This window comes from Colobus angolensis, unplaced genomic scaffold (assembly GCF_000951035.1).
Source record: "Colobus angolensis palliatus isolate OR3802 unplaced genomic scaffold, Cang.pa_1.0 Scaffold200, whole genome shotgun sequence".
In the NCBI taxonomy this organism is placed as follows: domain Eukaryota; kingdom Metazoa; phylum Chordata; class Mammalia; order Primates; family Cercopithecidae; genus Colobus; species Colobus angolensis.
This window is the reverse complement of record NW_012115156.1, coordinates 6,999,141-7,017,243: the sequence shown is the minus strand read 5'-3', so window position 1 is coordinate 7,017,243 and position 18,103 is coordinate 6,999,141. Positions and strand designations below refer to the sequence as shown.

General features: G+C 37.7%; 1 protein-coding gene across 2 annotated transcripts in view; it reads left to right on the top strand.

Annotated features, from left to right (window-relative positions):
- Positions 1–18,103, top strand: part of WDFY3 (WD repeat and FYVE domain containing 3) — a 273,196-nt gene that overhangs the window by 20,909 nt on the left and 234,184 nt on the right. The window contains exon 2 of one of the 2 annotated variants that reach the window (XM_011941788.1): positions 17,099–17,198. The exons of the other annotated variant lie outside the window; for it this stretch is intronic. The gene's annotated coding sequence lies outside the window, so the exon portion shown is untranslated. The remainder of the gene's footprint in view (positions 1–17,098; positions 17,199–18,103) is intronic. 2 annotated transcript variants of the gene reach the window in all.

Sequence of the window (18,103 nt, the reverse complement as noted above, 5' to 3'; positions counted from 1 at the left end):
CTTGTGAACTTACTAGATTAACTGATGAACTTACCTTTTGCTTGTGTTTTGCATTTCTTGAACTGTTATTTTTGTGTTGTTCTGTTTTTAGTTTATAATGTTGTTCATCCCTTTTCTGAAATACAGCTTGTCCACAAAAAAGACAGTTTTCTTGTACCTATCCAGTGTGATACAACATGATCTTTTTTTGAGTAATACTTACCCCTAAATATATGACAAGATTCTACTTCTGTGGATTAGGAACATAAAATGTAATTTCAGGACTAAGTTTATTATGAAACAGATTCTTTATTAGTTTGTGGAAAATCATAGCATTCCTGATTAGAAAACAACATGGTAAGTAATTGGTTTTGTGGCACTTGCCAAAAGCATGCAACACATTGTGGGGGTGAGCGAGGGGTATGTGTGTATAATTAAAACCTTTTTCCCCCAGTTCCTGTTAATTGAGGTCTATACACTTAAAGCTTCTACTACTCTGAAGTTCTACAGTTTTGATTATTAAAAATTTGAGTGCACGTATTTTTCTCTTGAGAGCCCCATTTTTAAACTGGCTTAAAGAGAGAATTCTAGATGTGGAAATAGAAACAGTAAAAATAGACAACTAAAGATCTCAAGTCTGCAGTGAACTTGGCTTTTATTTCTGTGGAGTGTTTGTGAGTTTAACTTGGCTTGAATACCAAGTTCTTGCTGTAAAAACAAATCCTTTGGGGCTCATGTATAGGCTTCTTCTTTAGTGTGGCCAGGGACTTGGATGCCTTATTTTAATGCTGAATATATACTTTGAAGCTAGTACTGTATTAGTTTATGTTTGCCTGAAAATTTTGTGGTGATAGACTTTCGATCAAATTAAATTGTTTCAGGAATAATATTCAATCTTAAATGGCTTTTTGAAATTGTGGAATATATACTACCTAAATATGACCATTTTAACAATATCTAAGTATACAGTTCAGCACCATTTTATATGTTCAGGATGTTGTGTAACCATCACCACTATCTATTTCCAGAAGTTTTTCATCATGCCAAACAGAAGCTCTGTATCCATTAGGTAATAATTCCCATTCTCCTCTCTCCTGGCTCCTAGCCACCTCTGTTCTGTTTTCTGTCTCTATGAATTTGCCTGTTCTAGATATTTTATATTAAGAATGATTATACAATATTTGTCATTTTGAGTCTGACTTTTTTCACTTAGTCTAATCTTTTCAAGGTTCATGTATGTTGTTGCATGTATCAGAATTTCATTTCTATTATGGAAGAATAATATTCTATTGTATGTATATAGCACATATATTTGTTCATCTGTTTACACAGACCTGAGATATTAACACCTTTCATTACTGTGAAAATTGCTGATAACAACATTGGCATACGAGATTCTGTTTGAGTCACTGTTTTCAATTCTTTTGAAAACAGAATTGCTGGGTTGTATGGTAATTCTTTGTTTAACTTTTTGAGGAACCACTAAACTTGTTTTCCACAGTGGCTGCACCATTTTGCATTTTTCTAGCAATACATGAGGGTTCCAATTTCTCTACATTCTTACTAGCACTTGTTATTTTCCATTTTTTTGGAAAGTAGCTATCCTAATAGGTGTTAAGTGGTGTCTCATTGTGGTTTTGATATGCATTTTCCTAATGATTAAATTATATTGAGAATTTTTACACATGCTTACTGACAAGATACAGTTGACCCTTGAGCAACTCAGGGCTTAGGGTTGCCAATGCCCTTGCAGTCAAAAATTTATGTATAACTTTTGACTCTCCCAAAATATAACTACTGATAACCTATGTTTTTTTTCTTTGTTGTTGTTGTTTTGAGATGGAATCTCGCACTGTTGTGCAATGGCGCGATCTTGGCCCATTGCAGCCTCCGAGTTCAAGCGATTCTCCTGCCTCAGCTTGCTGAGTAACTGGGATTACAGGCACCCGCCACCACGCCCAGCTAATTTTTTTTTATTTTTAGTAGCGACAGGGTTTTACTATTTTGCACAGGCTGGTCTCGATCTCCTGACCTCGTGATCTGCCCGCCTCAGCCTCCCAAAGTGCTGGGATTACAGGTGTGAGCCACCGCGCCCGGCCCTAATAACCTACTGTTGAAGGCTTAGCACCAACATGAACAGTTGATTAACACGTATTTTGTGTGTTACCACAATTAAGAATACTTGATATATGTATTCTTAAAGTAAGCTGGAGAAAAGAAAATGTTACTAAGAAAATCATCAGAAAGAGTGATTTACCATTCATTGAGTGAAAGTGGATCATCATAAAGGTCTTCATCCTCATCATCTTCACATTGAGTAGGCTGAGGAGGAAGAGAAGGGGTTGGTCTTGGCAGTCTTAGGAGTGGCAGAAGTAGAAGAGATGGAGAAGGTGGAAGGGAAGGAATAGGTAGAAGGGGAGGCAAGGGAGGCAAGAGAGGCAGGCACACTGGTATGTTACAGAAATACATTTTAATTTCTTTCTTTTTTTTTTTTTTTTGCTTTATTTCTCTAAAAATATTTCTTTTCCAATCCTTCTTCCACCATTAGGTTTAGTTTCAGTGCCTGTATCATAGAAGAGTCCATGTTATAAAAGAAGTCTTGGATAATCAGAACCCTTCTTCCAGATTGTCTAATGTTGATTTTTTTCTGGCACTGCTTATTCTACATCTTCTTCCTCATTGTCTGGTGCTAGTTCAGAAGCACTCATCTTCACAAGTTGTCTTCTGTTAATTCCTCTGATGTGGTGTGTACTAGCTCTTGAGTTTCTTCAAGATCCATATTTTGAAACCCTTCACCCCTCACCTTTTTTTGCTATATCTACAGTCTCTCATAATTTCCTGATCAACTCTATCATACATCTTATGAAATCATGCACAACATCTGTGAACATTTTTCTCCAATAGGAACTTATTGTTTTGGGCTTGATGGCTTTTATGGCTTTTTCTGTAACTATGATAGCATCTTCTATGGTGTCATTTTTCTAAACTTTCATGATATTGTCTCTGTCAGGGTTCTCTTCCATAGGTTGACAGTCCTTTCCATAGAGTAGTGAGCCTTAAAGATCTTTATAATGCCCTTATTTAGAGGCTGAGTTAGAGATGTTGTGTTTGGGTTCAAATAGACCCTTCAATGCGTAGGTGTTGAACTCATGAGGTTCTGGGTGGCCAAGGGCGTTGTCCAATACCAAAAGAATTTAAAAAGGCAGTCTCTTACTTTCTAACTTCAGCGACAAAGTATCAGTGGAAGCAATCCAGAAAGCACTCTCATTTCCAGCCCTTCTTGTGGTACAACCAAAATACTGGCATTTGGTGTTTACCTTTTCCCCTGAAGACTCAGGGTTTAGCAGCTTTGTCGATGAGGACACTTATGATTATAAACCCAACTGCATTTGCTCAAAACAGTAGAGTTAGTCTATCCCTTTGTACCCTTAAATCCTGGTACTCACTTCTCTTCTATAGTAATAAATGTCCTTGATAAGCTGTTTTTTTAGGATAGGGTACTTTCATCTACAATAAAAATCCGGGCAGATGTACTTTATCCTCAGTGATTTTTTTTTAATGTCTGGGTACTTGTCTGCTGCCTCTTGGTTGGCAGAAGCTGCCTCTCCTGTTCTCTTGACATTTTTAAGACATACCTCTTTCTGAAATTACCAAGCCATCCTTTGCTGGCATTAAATGCTGCAGCTTTAGATCCTTCACGTTATTTTTGCTTTAAATTGTCATATAATGACTTAGCTTTTTCTCAAATCATATTAGAGTTCTTGGATGTGCCTTTCTTATAGCAACCCTGTGCCCACAATAAAGCTGGCTTTTCATTATGAGATAAAAAAGTATTTTGCAGAAAGCGCAGGGTTTTGTGCCTTCTGGGAGAGCTGCAGTGATGGCTTCACCAGTTTCCCTTTCTGTTTTTACAGTGGTCCTTTATGCTAGATTTGTTTTCTTTGAAATAGTCAGCAACTGTACCTGCAGACCTCAATCTAAGGTACATATCAAGCAATTCACCTTTTCCTTGTTACGTCTTGACTTTTCTCTGCTTCTTGGGAACACGACCAGCATCACTAGTGGCACTTTGTGTGAGTTCCATGGTGTTAGTCAAGGTTTATGATATTGAGTCAAACATGATGAAAAATATATGCATGAACCTCGAGACACATTTTGTTGCCATATACAACTTACTGGAGAGAAGAACTGCTCTGGCAGAGATAATTAGCATCACACAGTGTTGTAATGAATACTCACAACATTTGAGCTTACCACTATAACGACAAGAGATGGCTACAGAGTTATTTTGGTAGTAGAGCCTGTACTACAGTTAATTTTATGCAGTTACGATTTAATACTGCATCTTCACTGTTTACATTTCTCTTGATTATGAATGGCACCATGTACAGTCTGTGCATGTATAAGTTTTGATAAGTTTTAACTTTTTATAGTAGATTTGTATGTATTTTATGGTAAAAAATGATAAAAATAGACTGGTATCTACGTATATTTTATGCATTCATGACCTACTTAATTTTTTCTTATTTTTTTCAATATTCCTAGGCTATGAGATTTGTAAGATTTTTCAAATTGTCACAAATCTCCAAAAAATTTCTAATATATTTATTGAAAAAATTCACATGTAACTGGACCCAAATAGTTTAAACCTGTGTTGGTTAAGGATCAAGTGTATATATCTTCTTCAGTGAAATGTGTGTTCATGTCCTTTGCTCTTTTGCCCTTTTTTTCTTTTTTAAGAGACAAAGTCTCACTCTAGCACCCAGTCTGGAGTGTAGTGGTGTGATTTTGGCTCCCTTTGACCCTCCATTCCTGGGCTCAAGGAATCCTGTTGCCTCAGCCTCCTGAGTGGCTAGTACTACAGGCGTGTGCCATGTGCCCAGCTAATATTTTAATTTTTTGTAGAGGCAGGGGTCTCACTATGTTTTCCAGGGTGGTCTCAAACTCCTGGCTTCAAGTGATCCTCCCGCCTCCTTTGCCCATTTTTAAATTGGGTTGTTTATCTCTTTGTTGTTGAGTTATAGGGGTTCTTTATGTGTTCTGGATAACCTTTATCAGTGGCATTTAGTTTAATATGAATCCATTCGATAAACATCTTTTGAATTTTTCCTTGCTTTAGATTCAGTGGGCTTAGTGCTAGGAATAGATGTTTAAGACATGATTTCTGCCCTCAAGGAACTTACATTATAGCTTAGAAAGAGTTCTTATGTTGAAAATTCATGCTCACTGAAGTCCTGAAGAGTTTTGATTTCAACCTTAGAGGAACACTAAGAACTCCTGAACTAGAGCAGGACAATGTGTTGTATTCTGGCATATCTGACTTAGATATTCAAGGAGAGGTAATACAGTATCTCCCTGGTCCCTTTATTCTAAAAGGGAAAGAAAAGGAACTATACTTCATACCAGCAATAAAAAAAGTTAAAATATACAAAGAGTTGGACTTGTCAGTTGTAAATGACTATTGAGGTTTTTGATGAGGTACATTAGAATTATGCAAAGCCACTTACGCCTTCATCGTATTGAATTTATAGTTCTATCTTTTTGATAACTGATGTAAAATTCATTTCCACTTTCAGAATGTGTTGGTGATTCTTTTGAGTTTAGAGGGTTTGCCATGTATACCAATAAAGATTGTTACTTTATTTGTTCTGAATATTTTCATATTACAGTGATTTTCCTTTTTTAGTGTTCTGGAGATATTGGTGGCATTTAATTTTGAAATCAATCATAAAGTTCTATCTTTCTACCTTCTAAATGTCTGTTGAATCTGTCTACTGCTTTTTTACTTCTTGTTGCTAAGGTATTTCAGGGCATCATTCTACCTCAACTGGACAGCTGCAGTTTCCTTTTAACTCTGTATTAGAGGAGGCCCTTTTTAGCCATTTTCCATACTGCAGCAAGAGTCTTCCTTGTAGAATGCAAATCTTACCCTACTTTATTGAAATTCTCAGTGTCTCCTTATTGCCTTTAGTTAAAGCTCAGAGTATGGCATATAACACCTTTCATTATCCAACTGGTACTTATATCTCCAGTCCCTTCATTTGTCATCCTCTGCACTTTCCTTGTGCCTTACATGTAGATATGCATACCTATACCCACTCTTTCCCCCTTAAACAGCTTCTCCTCCTCTTCCTCTTCCTTCTTTTGAAACTTGATATTGTGTTCTGGGTGTTGAGGTACGGCCTTCTGTTTATCTGTTTAGAGCCCTTAACACTGTATTGCTGTGCTATCCTCTATCCTCTTGTATATTTCTTCTATCCCTGTAAGATAGTGAGTCTTATTTTTTCCCTGTGTCTGTAGGACCTGGTCCAGTGACTGGGCCATAGTAGGCACAGATCAATGATTATTGGTTGAACGAATGTAGATTACTTATTGCTGATTCAAATTAAGTCACTTAAAAAAAAACCAAGCATTTATTATCTCAGAGTGTCCGTGGTCCAGGTATTTAGGAGTGGTTTAACTAGGTGGCCCTAGCTTAGGATTTCTTGTGAGATTGTAGTCGGGATGTTGGCTATAGATATCTAAAGGCTTGACTGGGGCTAGAGGATCACTTTGCAGGATGGCTCACATACATGGCTGTTGACATGAGACCTCAATTTCTTTTTTTTTTTTTTTTTTTTTTTTTTTTTTTTTTTTTGAGACAGAGTCTCGCTCTGCCGCCCAGGCTGGAGTGCAGTGGCCGGATCTCAGCTCACTGCAAGCTCCGCCTCCCGGGTTCACGCCATTCTCCTGCCTCAGCCTCCCAAGTAGCTGGGACTACAGGCGCCCGCCACGTCGTCCGGCTAGTTTTTTGTATTTTTAGTAGAGACGGGGTTTCACCATGTTAGCCAGGATGGTCTCGATCTCCTGACCTTGTGATCCGCCCGTCTCGGCCTCCCAAAGTGCTGGGATTACAGGCTTGAGCCACCGCGCCCGGCCGAGACCTCAATTTCTTACTAGCTGTTAGCAGAAAGCTTTGGTTTCTACTCATGTGGACCCCTCCGTAGCGTTGCTGGAGTGTCCTCATGACATGGAAGTTGGCTTCCTTCAGGGCAAGTAATCTGAGAGAGAGCAAGAAGGAAGTCATAATGTCTTTTATGATCTGGTCACACATAGTCACTTCTGCCATATTCTGTTCCTTAGAAATGTGTCGCTAAGTATAACCCATAATTAAGAGGAGATTAACTAGACTTTACCTTTGAAAAGAGGAGCATCATAAAATTTGTGGATATATTTATGAACGACACAGAATGGGACAGTAATTTATTATTTTTCCTTGGACCTGACCAAAATAGGTTATTTTTTCTCTATATATAAAATACTTTTGTCCAAATGGAAATACATTTGACCCTCCATATCCACAGGTTCCACATCCATGGATTCAACCAACCATGGATAGAAAATATTTGGGAAAAGATGTTGCAAAAAATAAACAATTTTATATTTGAAAATACAGTATAACAAAAATTTACATAGGATTTACATTGTGTTAGGCATTATAAGTAATCTAGAAATGATTTGTAGGTATGTCCAATCTTTTGACTTCCCTGGGCCACATAGGGAGAAGAAGAATTGTCTTGGGCCACATATAAAATATACCAGCACTAATGATGGCTGATGAGCTACAAAAAAAAAAAAAAAAAAAAAGAAAGAAAAAAATATCACAAAATATCTCATAATGTTTTAAGAAAGTTTACAAGTTTGGGCCATATTCAAAGCTGTCCTGGGCCATATGCAGCCCATGAGCCATAGGTTGGACAAGTATGATTTAAAGTATACAAGAAAATGTGCATAGGTTATATGTAATTACTATGCCATTTTATATAAGGGACTTGAGCATGGCAGGATTTTGGTATTCATGGGAGTCCTGGAGCCAATTTCCTATGGATACCAAAGGATGACTGTGGTTAATTTTTTTTAAGCGTATGCTTTTATTCAAATATTATACACATTTATGAAGCTATAGTAATTTTGCATATAAACATAATTATTTACTTGAGCTAGTTGATACCTATTCATGATTTTACTGCAGCTTTTTCACCTAGATTCTGAAAATAAAATAAAGTCATCTCTTAGGTTCTGTATTGCCTATAAAATGAATCTGACACAAAATTCACTGCTTTGAGGTTTGTCATAGGTTTTTAAGAAATGAAACACATGTATCTCTGAGTTGTATTTGTATACTTCATGAGAGAAAATCATAAATTATCTTTAAAATTTGTAGCTTAAAACACTTTAAATAGTATAGAAGTTAAAGTCCTTTTAGTCTAATATTCCTGACTTGCTCATTCAAGGAAAATTTACCTGACAGGCATTTTACTAAGTGGTGAATACAAGTAAACGAAACAGACATATTCTGTCTACTTGGAGTTCATAATCTGGTAGACATCTAGATGATAAATGTATAAATAGGTATTTTCCAATAATGTTAAGCGCAGACCATGGAAGAAATGCAGATGAGGTGATAGAGGGTCATGGGAAAGCAGAGGTACTTCTACACTGCCAGAAAAGGCTTGTCAAGAGAGGTGACCTTGAAGCTGAAAATCAAAGGAATTATACCTGCCAGGAATTTACAGGAAGAAGGGAAGACCCTGCAGTGTGAACAGTTGGTGTATGAGGAATTGAAAGCATGCCTGGAGATATCTGGGGGAGAGTGGAATGAAGTTTGAAAGGTAGAAAGGGATCAGATATCTAGAATTTTAAAACACACTGAAAGCCAGTGAAGGGTTTTAAAGTTATATACTATAGTTTCTGTTACCTGCCCCCTAGCCCCCAAAGCACTTTGTCTGCAAAGGAGAGAAAGTAGGAAAATAATAAGATCATTATAGTAGACCAGGTGAAAGATAATGGCAGCTCGGATCTAAAGTGTTGGGAGAGGAAAGGATAGATGAGATCTAGTCTGTAGGTAGAACCAGTAGGACTTAACATGAAAAGTGTGGGGAACATTGAAAGCAAGGAAAATACTCAGGTTTTGGCTTGAGCAGTTGGGTGAATGACAGTATTCTAAAATGAGACTGGAGGTCAGTGAAAAGGGAAGTCAAGAATTATTTATTTATTTGTTTATTTTTAATTGAGATGGAGTCTCACTCTGTCATCCAGGCTGGAGTGTAGTGGCATGATCTCGGCTCACTGTAACCTCTGCCTCCCAGGTTCAAGCTATTCTCCTGCCTCAGCCTCCTGAGTAGCTGGAATTACAGGTGCATGCCATGATGGCCAGCTAAATTTTCTACTTTTAGTAGAGGCGATGTTTCACCATGTTGACCAGGCTGGTCTTGAACTCCTGACCTCAAGTGATCTGCCTGCCTCGGCCTCCCAAAGTGCTGGGATTACAGATGTGAGCCATGGTACCCGGCCTTATTTTTGAACTTGTTACTTTTGTGACGTCTGTAAGTGACCGAATGGAGATGGCAAGTGGCAATCAATTAAATGATCCTGAAGCTCAGAGAGTTAGGAGGAGATGTACAGATGGTATTTAAAGTTGTAGAATGGATGAGCCTTTTTAGTGAGAGAAGAGCCCCCAAAACTCAACCTTTTAGAGTTTGCTTTAATGGGCCGCATTTTGCTTGCTTGTAAGACAAACCACAGCATAGAGGTTTGTCTGCAGCACAGAAGTTTGTTTATATTAGTTTATATTAAAACATCTGCTTTCTTATTTATTTTTTAAAATTTTTGGCAGTAATGGTGTTGTAATAGATGAGAAAGTATTACATCTCTACTGTGTCTGCCATTTGTTGAATGAGTAACAAAGCCCTTTGCTACCTGTGTGACCTTGGAATTTTACCTCTCTGAGTCTCTGTTTTCTTCTTCTTCTTCTTCTTTTTTTTTTTTTTTTGGAGACAGAGTCTTGCTCTGTCTCACCCAGGCGAGAGAATCCCTTGAACCCGGGAGGCAGAGATTGCAGTGAGCCAAGATCACACCGTTGCACTCCAGCCTGGGCAACAAGAGCGAAACTCCGTTTCAGATAGATAGATAGATAGATAGATAAATAAATAACAGAAATTTACTTCTCACAGTTCTAGTTCAACATCAAGGCACCAGCAGATTCAGTGTCTGGTGAGGGCCCACTTCCTGGTTCACAGACAGGGCCTTCTTGCTGTGTCCTCACATGTGGAAGAGGCAGAAGAGCTTTTATAAGGACACTAATCAATTTATGAGAGTTCCACCCTCATGACCTAAACACCTTCAAAAGCCCCACCTCCTAATACCATCATATTGGGAGGGTTGGGATTTTAACATGAGTTTGGGGTGGGGGAACACAGACATTCAGACCATAGCAGGCAGGCGGGCGGGCGGGAGGGCGGACGGATGAAGAGACAGACAGACAGATAGACAGACAGATAGGGAGATAGAGAAATAGAGATATACATCACATAAATATACATGTGTATAGCGTAGTGTCTTAAATATCTGAAACCGATTCTGTAATGTTCATATATTTCACATATTGTTTTTGTCCAGCTTTTCTCAGTCTGTCATAACTTGGCTACCTTCAAAGAAGGTTCATTTTTTAAATGATGAAACTCTAAGGTGAGGTTTGGTTTGAAATATTTTTGAAGTCTAATGAGTAGGAGAATGAATTAAAACAGTATTATAAGACTGGGCACAGTGGCTCATATCTGTAACCCCAGCACTTTGGGAGGATGAGGCAGGCAGATTACTTGAACGCAGGAGTTCGAGACCAGCCTGGGTAACATGGAGAAACCTGGTCTCTACCAAAAATACAAAAATTAGCCAGGCATGGTGGTGCAGGCCTGTACTCGCAGCTACACAGGAGGCTGAAGTGGAAGAATTGCTTGAGCCTAGGAGGCAGATGCTACATTGAGCTAAGATTGCGCTACTGCATTCCAGCCTGTGCCATAGAGCGAGATGCAACAAACTCCCTTTTTGTTTGACGCAAACAAACTCCCTTCGTATATGCTCTGCTATGGAAAATATTCTAAACTTTTTACATTTAGATTATATATTCCCTGAGGTTTTCCTTTTATTTGAAATATGTAATAATGTGTTTGATAATATCAAAGGGAAAACATTTATTCCACATGTATTAGATTGAACTATAAAAATTACTGATACTCTTTTTTCTGACCTGACAAAAATGGCAATTTCATTTGACTCAACCTTAATAGAAAGAAGTTTTTCTAAAAGTCTTTATATTCTTCGTGATTTGATTTTAGCACTTTGTGACTTTCATTCATTCAACAACATAATTTACTCTTTTCATTCTTAAATCCTAATAATACACATCTCGAGGGTGACTTTAAGGACTACAAGTGCTTGGTTAGAAGCTATTTGTTAGGCTTCTAATATTCTGGCACCAAGTCAAAGACTTTACATATTATGCTATCGCCAATCCTGACATTAAATCTGAAAGAGAGGAATTAGTATTAATGGCAGAGCTACATTTGCATCCTTTTTATGACCTAGTCTTATAAGTCACATAGTACCACTCCCAGCATTTTACTTGTCAAAAGTTAGTCCCATTCAAAGGGTATGGAGAAAAAGGCTTTTCCTTTTAAAAGTAGGAATGTCAAAGAACTTGCTGATATTTAAAATCACCATAAAATGCTAGGGACTTTGGGATGTGCTTTTTGTCATGGTGAAAATTTTATTTTGCCCTTTTAAAAAGTTTCTTCTCTTTGATGACCATGTAAAAATGATTTACAGAAGATTAGTGGTCACTCCTGAGTTCTTCCTTTTAGAGTTTAATTTGAGACTTGATCTGTTAATTATGCACAATGGAAGCAATTAGTCTGAATGTATCTTTTCCTAGTTTTTCATATTGGGTTTTAAAAAAACTGTTTTATTGGATTTACAAAACATATAACTAATTTATAAATTGTGTTTATTGTTGATTCTGTGAAAGCACTAAATCCTACCTCTTGTTTTCTGTGATAATTATTTTGTATTTACTAAATTTATGTTTTGATGAATTCCAGGTGACAGTTTACAGATTTCTCATGGGCAATCTGCAAATCTGGTTTCCCTAAAGAAAATTGCAGATCATATACAGTGCAAAAACATATGTGGCACAGTCTTTCAGTGTGTGTATGGAATATAATGCCAGATTTTCCTGAAAGCTTGGAGATGGGAAAGAGCTTTGAGAGCAGCAGAGTGAGAAAACTTGAGTGTGTGAAAAGGGCTGACAACTGTGATATAAGCCACGCCTTTATATTTATGGCTAATCTGGAGAGTAGAATGGAGGTATTCTGAGATAACTTGAATTGCAGTATTTTTTCATGTAGTATGTCATAGTTGACAGGGGAAATACTGCATTCAGGAGCTTCATATTCACCCTCAGACATCAACCTGTCACACTGCATGCAGAAAAATCACAGGGAAATACTGATCTCAGTTATGGATTTAATGTTCCATAGTGAATGGATTATAACGCCAGGACTAAAACCCAAGAGTATAGTAACCCAGACTACACTTTGGGATCTCATCTTCCCTGGCAAAATCTCAGATTATTTGTTAGTTTGTTGCTTTTCTTTAACTATCTACCTATGATTTAAATATGTCCCCTCCAATATGCAGGTGTTGAAATGTAGTGGCCATTGTGATGGTGTCTTAGTCTGTTTTCTGTTGCTTAAAACAGAATACCTGAAACTGGGTAATTTGAAAACAAAAGGAATTTATTTCTTACGCTTACGGAGGCTGAAGAGTCCAAGATGTAGGAACTCCCTCTGGTGTGGGCCTGCTTGCTGGAAGGGACTCTCTACAGAGTCCCGAGGTGGTACAGGACATCACATGCTAACTCAGGTCTCTCTTTTTCATCTTAGAAAGCCACCAGCTGATCCCCATGAGGACCTTAATCCATGAATGGATTAGTCCCTTCATGGGAGCAGATTCCTCATGAACCAGTCAAAAGGCCACACTTCTAATTACTGCCACACTGGAGCATTACATTTCAACGTGAGTTTTGGAGAGGAGAAATTTTCAAACCATAGCAGAAAGTATTAAGAGGTAGAGCCTTTAGGACTTGATTAGACCATGAAGGCTCCTTTCTTATGAATGGGATTAAGACCCTTCTAAATGAGGCTTTATGCATTAAGTTTCTTGCCCTTTCACCTTCTGCCATATAAGGACACATGCTCCTCCCCTCCAGAGGATGCAGCAATAAGGCACCATCTTGGAAGCAGAGAGTAGCCCTCACCAAACAACTGAACCAGCCAGTGCCTTGATCTTAGATTTCTCAGCCTGCAGATCCATGAGGAAATACATTTCTATTGTTTATAAACTACCTAGTTTCTTGTATTCTGTTATCACAGCACAAATAAACACAGAAATTATCATACTGTTTTCAAAAGGTTTTGTTTTTTAATTATTACAAAGCAAAATTGACCTTTTTGTGGTATACAGCTTTATGGAATTTGATATATGTACAGATAAGTGTAACTGCTACCACATGAGGATACAGGACAGTTTTATCACCCAAAAAACTTCCTTGCTGTGTTCCTTTATAGTCATAGTCCCTTTCACCTCTAACCCGTGGCAACTGCCAATCTGTCTTCATCAATATAGTTTTTTTTCAAGAACACCATATAAATGGAATTACACAATATGTAACCTTTTGAGACTCGTTTATTTGACTTAGCATAATGCCTTTGAGAATCATCCAAGTTTTTATATGTATCAATACTTCATTCACAATCTGGATGCAGTGGCTCATGCCTGTAATGTCAGCACTTTTGGAGGATCACTTGAGGCCAGGAGTTTGAGACCAGCCTGGGCATCATAATGAGACCCCATCTTTATGAAAAAAATTTTAAAATTAGCTGGTTGTGGTGTTGTGTCTGTAATCCCAGCTACTCGGGAGGCTAAGGCAGGTGCATCACTTGAGTCCAGGAGTTCGAGGCTGCAGTGGACTGTGATTGTACCACTGTACTCCAGCCTGGGAGATTGAGCAAGATGCTGACTCAAAGAAAAAAAATTCTTTTACTTTTGTTGAGTTGTATGGGTGCACCATAGTTTGTGTGTCTATTCACCTGCTGAAAGACATTTGGGTTATTTCCATTCTTTGGCCATAATGAATAGAGATACTATAAACTTTTGTGTGTAAGTTTTGTGTGAACATAAGTTTTCATTTCATTTCATTTCTTTTCCTTTCTTTCTTTTTTATTTTTTGAAACAGGGTCGTGCTTTGTTACCCAGGCTAGAGTACGTGGTGCAGTCATATTGCATGTAGCCTCTACCTCCTGGGCTCAAGCAGTCCTGTCTCAGCCTCTTGAGTAGCGAGGACTACAAGCATGCTACCCCACCTGGCTAATTTTTTGTTTTTAATTTTGTGTGTGTGTGTGGAGATGGGATCTCACTATGTTGCCCAGGCTGGTCTTGGAACTCCTGGCCTTAAGTCATCCTCACACCTCAGCTTTTCCAAGTGTTGGGATTATAGGTGTGACCTACCACACTTGGCCCAGCTTTTATTTCTTTAGTGCCAGGGTCAGCAAACTTTTTCTGTAGAGGGCTGGATGAAGTATTTTATGCTTTAGGGTCTCTGTTGTGGGTACTCTGCTGTTGCAGTGTGAAAGCAGTCATAGACAATACGTAAGTAAATGAATATGGATGTGTTCCAATAAAATTTTATTTACAAAAACGTGGGTTAGATTTTGGTACATGGCTGTAATTTGCTAACCCCTGTTTTATGGTAAATACTTGGGAATTGCAATTTGTCATGAATACATAATAAATAAATGTTTAATTTGATAAGAAAATGCAAACTTTTAGTTTATTGACTTAAAATACACTTAGTTTAATAACATTTGAATCATGGGATGTTATTGAACTCAGACTTTATAGTTCACGCAGCAAGCTCACCTAATTTATAAGACAGGCTTTGGTCTTGTCTTACATTGAGGGTCTATTTTACCTTTTACTTTTATTCATATTCTTGTGTGGTCTTTTGACTTGATATATCTTTGCTTCACAGATAAAAGGCATACTCATTTTTAAAGTAATTTTTACTTGAATTAGTTAAGATACAGTCGAACATTTTAGGGAGGTTGCCTTTTTTAAAAAGTATGTATTAGGAGCAAAGGATTAGAGATGGAGTTGCTAAGTTTTTAAATTAATTAGACAGTTGATCGTATCCTAGAAATTGAATATAGCTGGATATACTCTATACTCATCACACCATGATGTCTCTTTAGAAGACTTTGTTTCAGTGCCAAACCCAAACGTTTTCAGTATGGAAGCTAAACCCAGACTGTTTATCCATAAGGGAAGCTCACCTTTGAGATCATATCTTTGTTTTGTGTTAGTTTTTGATGACAACTTAAGTGTTAAATCTTAGGTCAGTAGCCAAGTATCCTTGGAATTCTTCTTAGGAACAGCATCCTACAGATGGAAGGTTGTTGGTGTTTTTTTCTGAGGGATGCATAATTCACTTTCTATTTTGTTGTGATTCCCTTTGCCACAAAAAGCTGGGATTTGGGGTTAAAAGGTAGGTAAATCATCTTGGATATATCAATAGCTAATGAAGTTGAAGATGATGAATAAATCAAAGGAGGTCTATTTTTGTGGTTATGATTTACTATTACTTTTTTTCTTCTGAAAAAGCAGTGAAGCCCCAGGACCGTAACAACATTAGGGAGGTGGGAAGACCATTTTGTGCTAATAATAGTCCTACTCATCTTCATGCAGTGGTTGAAAGACTATATCCATGGGTGGGATGTGCTACTGTTGATTTGATATGCTTTTTTAAAAGAGGTAACTATTTGGGGGAAAAAATGGTTCTTTTCTGCTTTCTGTGGGCTTGGGTACTGGCACTTGAATCACTGGTGTGGCAATTGAACATGATCTCCTTTGAGAATCAAATAAAAGTCGTAGGTCATCTTTCTAAAGTATATGTATGTTCACAAATTTAATATGAAGTTTCAGGACTTCATTTACTCCCAAGCCAGCATTGTCCAATATAACTTTCTGTGACAATTAAAATGTTTTATGTTGGCTCTGTCTAATACAGTAATCACTAGACACATAGTAGCTGTTGAGCACTTCAAATGTGTCTGATGCAACTGAGGAACTAGATTTTTTACTTCATGTATTTAAATTAATTTGTATTTAAGATTAAATATCCACATATAGGTAGTGGCTGCTGGCTTAGGCTCTTTCATGTGCCATAGGTTATATATTTTATAACATATAAAAGAGGTTTTGTGAACGTCATTGTTAGGAATTAATTTGTTCATTTCACTTCTGATTTTTGCAGTCAAGCAATAGTTATTGTATCTTGCTTTTAAGTTAAATTTTAATAGTTGCTGTTGTCTCTATGTACCTTTTTCTTATTCAGGGAGATTTTAAGGCGTTTTTCAATATTTGATCCTGTTTCTTTCATAATGGAATGTGCAGAATAGGTTTGTCCTGGGCTTTTAAGCTTGTTCAGAGAATGTGAGGTGACTACCTGTTGAGTCCTGGGTTGTGGGCTCTCCAGCGTCACTTTGTCCTGCATTAGGAACATTCTGGTTATTTACAGCCACCTTTGCCCAAGTATTTTAAAAGTGCACTTCCCCTTTGGGAGACCGAGGCAGGCAGATCACCTGAGGTCAGGAGGAGTTCAAGATCAGCCTGGCCAACATGGTGAAACTCCGTCTGTACTAAATATAAAAATTAGCTGGGCGTGGGGGCATACACCTGTAATTCCAGCTACTCAGAGGCTGAGGCAGGAGAATTGCTTGAACCTGGGAGGTAGAGATTGCAGTAAGCCAGGATCAGGCCACTGCACTCCAGCCTAGGTGATAAGAGTGAAACTGTGTCTCAAAAAATAAAATAAAATAAAATAATTTAAAAATAGTGCATTTCCATACTCATACATTATTTAGCAACAAGCTGAAAAGTTTATAGGTGACCTCCATACCTATGGATTTTATATTTCCCTGGCAGTGGTTCTCAACCCTGGATGCACATTAGAATCAGTTGGGAAACCCGTAAAAACCCTGCCCAGGCTCTAGCCCCAGAGACTTGTGATTTGAACAGTGGCTTCCAGGCTTCAGAGCATTTTTTAAAGCTTCTTAGTTGATTCCAGTATCCAACCAAGGTTGAAAAGCCCTCATGTATGAGATAGTTAGTGGACCTGGGCTACCTGTGTTGAGGAAAATATTCTGAATTAGAGACTAATTGATAACCTTTTTCCCCCTCTTTCTAGGTGGAGCCCAGATTTCAAGTCTTCAGTAAAATACCTTCAAGCGAATGGGCCCTATTGTGCTCACACATTCAGAACCTGTTACCCAAGGAATTCCCTAAAGGTCAGTCTCTGGGAAGAAAAATTAGTGGGTTTTTGTTTTTAATCTTTACTATCACTGGATTTATTGATAAACAAAGACTGTTAATTACTTATGTGTAGACAGGGCTTTTTATATTGAGTTGATTTATGGAGCTACCATTATAAATTTGATTACTGTACTGTCATATTTAGGAAATAGAAAATGTACCTTGAGAACTGTTTCTAATAGACTATTTAAAGGAGGATATATGTTATATGTACACCTATATGCTTATACACATTTAATATATCTTTAAAAGATATTCAAGAAATTAGTGATGACAGTTCTAGGGGGGGGAACTGGAGCCCTGTAGTGGGATATTTACTTTTACTGTGTATTCTTTTCAATATGGTCTTTTAAACCCCATGCATATATTAAATTTCAAAAAAAAATTCTTAATGGCTAAAAATGATTTTTTAGTTTATAAATATGCTTATAGTTTTTTCTACTTGGAAACATAGAAAACAACCTCACATTCCTTGAAATTGAGGGTCTCTGCTTATTATTTGGTATGCTATTTCTTGTGTTGGATGTGTTATTTAGGGGCATACATCTGATTTTCCTCTCTTGAACTCATGTCCTGGGATTTTTTTGCTTTACATTTTCTTTCACCTTTTTATATTTTACGTTATGTTATGTTATGTTGTGTTATGTTGTGTTATGTTATTTTTTGAGACATAGTCTCGCTCTGTTGCCAGGCTGGAGCGCAGTGGCGCAATCTCGGCTCACTGCACCTGTGCCTCCCAGGTTCAAGGGATTCTCCTGCCTCAGCCTCCTGAGTAGCTGGGATTACAGGCGCCCACCACCACGCCCAGCTAATTTTTGTATTTTAGTAGAGACGGGGTTTCACCATGTTGGCCAGGATGGTCTCTTTATCTCTCTTTTTT